The sequence below is a fragment of the Corylus avellana genome, chromosome 9 (genome assembly GCF_965113065.1).
Source record: "Corylus avellana chromosome 9, dhCorAvel1.hap1.2, whole genome shotgun sequence".
In the NCBI taxonomy this organism is placed as follows: domain Eukaryota; kingdom Viridiplantae; phylum Streptophyta; class Magnoliopsida; order Fagales; family Betulaceae; genus Corylus; species Corylus avellana.
The window spans coordinates 4,727,286-4,732,570 of record NC_142498.1 but is presented as its reverse complement, the minus strand read 5'-3'; the positions used below and the strand labels follow the sequence as shown (position 1 = coordinate 4,732,570).

The window sequence follows — 5,285 nt, the reverse complement described above, 5'->3', positions numbered from 1 at the left end:
CTCATGTATTCTCGTATCTTGTTTATACAATTTTGACTTCGACTAAGGATGTTGTAGATTTTCATTCAATTGCTTGATTTATATCTTTTAATTGAATGTGATGAACTATTATGTGTTGGAGTTGGATATTTGATGTGTTTCATCCTTCGGATACATCAAATCATTCGATTGAAATCGGATATCCGTTGTGATTCGTTAACCAAACGGATACATAGGATGATTTAATTTCGAATCGGATATTTGTTGTGATTTGTAAAAATGGGTGGATTCATTGAATGATTTAAACTTGATATTTGTAAAACATCGAATATAGTTTTTCGATTGTAGGAACAAATACGAGAATATAGAGTTAAGATTTGGCGAAGTGAATTCTAAAACCTTAGTGTTCTTTACCATTTTATTTCATTATTTTCTTTAGTTTATGTTTTATTTTGCACGACAAAAATCACAAAATTCGGAACTAGGTTAAAATAGAGTTGGTTTAAATAGAAATTGGTTTACACAACACAAATCCCTGTGGATCGACCTCGCACTTGCACACACGCTATATTGCACACGACTCGTGCACTTGCGAGTACAATTAAATTTGTACATCAGTCATCGTATCTAATCGAGTATTGTAAAATGTTATGAGAAAAATTGATTCCAAGCTAGGTTGGTGATTATATTTGTATCGATCATGGGGTACAACCTCAGAATGACCCTTTTGTTCCTCTCCATGCTTATCAGCTTCCTTAGCCAAACCCCAACTGAAGCTGCTCCAATTGTCTACAACCATATCTGCACAAACACAACCACTTTAACCGCCAATAGCAACTACCAATGCAACCTCCTTCGCCTTCTCGCTTACCTCTCCTCCAAAGCCACCAGCAACCTGGAATTCTACAACACCTCCGTCAGAAACTCTGTCGACATGGTTTACGGCCTCATTCTGTGCCGCGGTGACCTCCCTGCCGTAGATGCCAAAATTGTGTCGCCGTGGCAACCAAAGAGATAGTCGAATACTGTGCCGAGGAGAAAGTGGCCGTGGCTTTGTACTTGGAGTGCATGTTACGCTACTCTAACTTGTGTATCTTCTCCACCATGGCCTCCGAACCTGCCTCTTCTATTTCAAGCACGGATATAGTTTCGGTGCCTAACCGGCTTAATGAGCTAGTGACGGCAACAATGAACGGATTGGCAAGTAGCTTTTCAAATGTTGCGTCTGGAGCCAAGAAGTTTGGGACAAACGAAGCGAAGTTCACAGCTTCACAAACACTATACACCCTTGTGTAGTGCACGCGGGACCTGTCAGGTTACAATTGCAATAGGTGTCTTCAGATAGCAATGAAGAATATGTCAGGTTTCTGTGCAGGAAAGAAAAGTGGCAGAGTAATGCTTCCGAGTTGCTATCTTTGGTATGATGTGTACCCGCTTTACTTGACGGTAAACACAACATCGGCGCCAACGCCAAATCCAGCACTTGTTCCTCCACCTAGTTCTGGTAAAGTTACTGTTGATTCTGCCCTCCGCTCTTTTATTTATAATTTGAGGATGACCCCTAAGTATAAATACCATAATGAAAAGGGAATCTGTTTTTCATTTTCTGTCCTCAAGTTAAAAATATTAAGGGTAACTTCACTGAAAACTCCTAAATTTTCACTCAATTTGACAAACTCCCCCCAAACTTTAAAATCTCTCAATTTAGTCCCTTGAACTTTCAATTGCTCTTAATTTGAACCCCTCTATCAAATTTAGCCGTTAGAAATGCCAAAAAAGACCAAAATATCCCTAATTTTCATTTTTTTTAAGATAAAAAATCTTTTTGGAATTAAGGGTAAAGTTGAAATTTTATAAAAAATTCAGGGGTATAAACGTCATTTAACGTTTAATACCCGAAGACCAGTTTTCTCAAAAAACTTTTGTAGGATTCCAAACTTGAAAATGATGTAGTTTCAACTAATTTCGGCGATGATTAATTGGAGCAATTGTCCATTCAGTGAAGAGGTTCTGATTGTTAATAGCAAAAATGGAAACCAAAGAGTACAACTTCAATCAACAAATTGTTGTAGCCCTGTGAGTTAACAAAATGTATCCTTGTAAGAGCAGCCATGGATTCTCCCTTTTTACATAAGTGGAATGAACTTTTTTGGTCAATGCTAAGATGATGTCACCCACTGAGTTGCTTAGCAGTGGCCGAAAAAGAAGCATTAGTAGCAACATCAAAGTTAATCTTCAAAGAAACTGTGATAGAAGGTTGACAAAAACATCCTTAATGGGGATGTACAAAAATACCTTAGCATTCAATTTTGATAAAGTTACTTTGTATCATGCCAAACTTCTAAGATATAATTAGTATTATACCAAACAATGAAGAAGACATTGCTGTACTCTAATTATGGCTACTTTTAGCTCAACTTAAGAACATAGGTTACTATAATTAATAAATATTGCCTACTTGTCAGTAAAATATTTTTTTTATTACTATTATTTAGAATACACCTATAATTACAAACAATTCTACCCCACAGCTTATAAATGAAACGAGAATAATATTGTTTATGCAGGAAAATGTCAAATCTCATTGTTGGCAATTATTGCCATTGTTGCTCCGATTTCTGTTTGTGCTATGCTATTCGTTATGGGCTACTGCTTCCTTAGAAGGAGAGCAAGAAAGAAGTACAATACCATACAAGAAGGTGGTGGTAAAATATAAATGATTTAATTTTATGGGATTTGGATAAGATGCAATTATTGTGCAGCTAGAGTGAGAGGGCATGAAGTTGTGTGCATGCTTGGTTGGAATTGAGATCCCCTCTAATTGAGGAGAAATTGAAGATTCTCCAATTGTTAATCCTGTCCCTTCATTTTAAATCAAATAGTTTATAAAATGTCAGCTGTTTTTGTATAACCGAGGCATTAAATGCTGGCTTTTGTTTTATCGAGGTTTAAATGATTTTATAGACCATTGGATTTAAAATGAAGAGCTACTATTAACAATTGGAGAATCTCCAATTTCTCCCCCATTAGAGGGGATCCGGATCCGCTTGGTAGCTAGGTGTCCTGACCGCCTAGCTACCAGGTGCGTGGCTCACTTGACCCCTCATATTAACTGCTTGACGGTTAACCGCAACTTATCTGAGTGTCACTTTATGGATTAGTATATTTTCTGATGTTACAATTTTGGTTACGTACATTTACTATTTTGTTGTGCAGCTGCCAATTATATTACTACTATAGAGTCCTTGAAATTTGGTCTTGCTACAATTAAAGAAGCCACCAACAACTTTTCAGATACTAACAAGCTAGGTGAAGGCGGATTTGGTGCGGTTTACAAGGTAAATTATTGGTTTTTTTTTTCTACTTATTTATGGGGTATTTGGTTTCATTTTTGTTTATTTTTTTCGTTATTTTAAAAAAAATAAAATAAAAAAGTAGTATAGCATATCTAGTAATGCAAAATCCGAAAATGCTTAAGCTTTATTTGTTGGGATTATAGGAATTGTAAGTAGTAAACTATTCTAACAACTTCTTAAACTACATTCCCAATGGATACTTTCTAATGGTCAAGAAATAGCTGTAAAAAGGTTATCAAAAAAGTCTGGACAAGGAGTAGGAGAATTTAAAAATGAGGTTGTAGTGGTTGCCAAACTACAACATAGAAATCTTGTAAGGCTATGGGGATTTTGGTTAGAAAAAGGAGAAAAGATACTTGTCTACGAATTTCTGCAAAACAAAAATCAGACTACTTTCCATATGATTTGTCTCTTACAGGCATATATCTAATTTTTTTGTATGTCATATAAAATTAGTACGAGTTTTTCATTCAAGAAAGGCTCAATTAACAATTCGATTAACTATTAAAAAAATTCATTGAGTGTTGTAGAACTTAAAAGAGTAGAACAAACTAAATTTTATTTTCTTGATTAAATGAATTATTTTGATATATAATTGACTTTAGTTCATGATTCTAACGTGAATATTGAATTTCGGTGAATACATAGACGTTGAAAGACAAAAACAACTGGATTGGCCAACATGTTACAAAATTATTAAAGGGGTTGCTCGAGGAATTATTTATCTTCATGAAGACTCTCAGCTCAGAATTATACATCGTGATCATAAAGCTAGTAATGTTTTGTTAAATGAGGATATGAATCCAAAAATTTCAGACTTTGGTATGGCAAAGATTTTTGGAATTGATCAAACTCGAGGAAACCCTCGTAGGATTGCCGGCACATTGTAAGTAATGTTACGTGCATTACATTGTTTATGTCAGCCACAAGTGAGCATGCATGTCTTGTGGCTGACATTTTTGTATTAATAATGCTGGTTTGCAATGGTTACATGTCTCTAGAGTATGCCATACATGGACAATTCTCTGGAAAGTTAGATGTATATAGCTTTGGTGTCCTAATTCTTGAGATTATAAGTGGAAAGAAGATCAGTTCTTTCAATCAATCAGATGGTACCGCTAGACACCTTTTGAGCCATGTGTGTAGTATGAGCCAAATGTTCTAATTTTTTGTTTCCTATGCTGATACAATCATCATCACATTTGTGTGGGGGAAGACAAGTGATTTTTTTGTAATATTACTTAACCAATTGATACAGTCTTGGAAACTTTGGAGGGATGGAACGCCCTTGGATTTGATGGATCCGACATTGGGAGACTCTTACTCGAGAGATGAAGTCATTAAATGTCTCCATATTGACTTACTATCTGTACAGAATGACCTAGTTGATAGGCCAACAACAGAATCCATAGTTCTCATGCTAAACAGTTACTCGATTCCTCTGACGTTACCTAAAGAACCAACATATTTCTTTAGCAGTGTAGGAGAGCAAAACATGCAATCAAATAAGACAAATTAAGACGGACCAATCTAGAAGCAAATCACTGCCCATGTCTGTTGATGAAGCATCTATTACTGGTGTATACCCTCGGTAGCATTATGGTGGCTGATGCCTGATCCGAAATGAAAATACAAAGAAAACAAGGTGCATCTCCTTCTATGCTTAGAACTTGATGCCCATTCGTAATTTTGTCTCTAAAGTATTTGAGTTATAAGTAGGTGTCTTTAATTGCAAGTTGTTTTATATTTGGACCACTCAAATTTGTGAAGGAGAAACGACGTAGGGGAAGACTAAAGTAACTAATCAAAGAGCAACGTATTTGATTCTGCTAGGAGAAACGTCTTCGTCTTTTACTCAAAGATAAGCTCAAACCCGTAGGTTAAGAAAAGAATACAAACTCCACATTTGTTTGAGAGAATTTCTCTGATTTTATAATAATTCAATTAAGT

The 5,285-nt window shown here is 35.6% G+C and overlaps 1 pseudogene; it reads left to right on the top strand.

Moving 5' to 3' along the window:
* Positions 1-678: 678 nt before the first annotated feature.
* On the top strand, positions 679-4,980 carry LOC132190785 (cysteine-rich receptor-like protein kinase 10; annotated as a pseudogene).
* Positions 4,981-5,285: the final 305 nt, after the last annotated feature.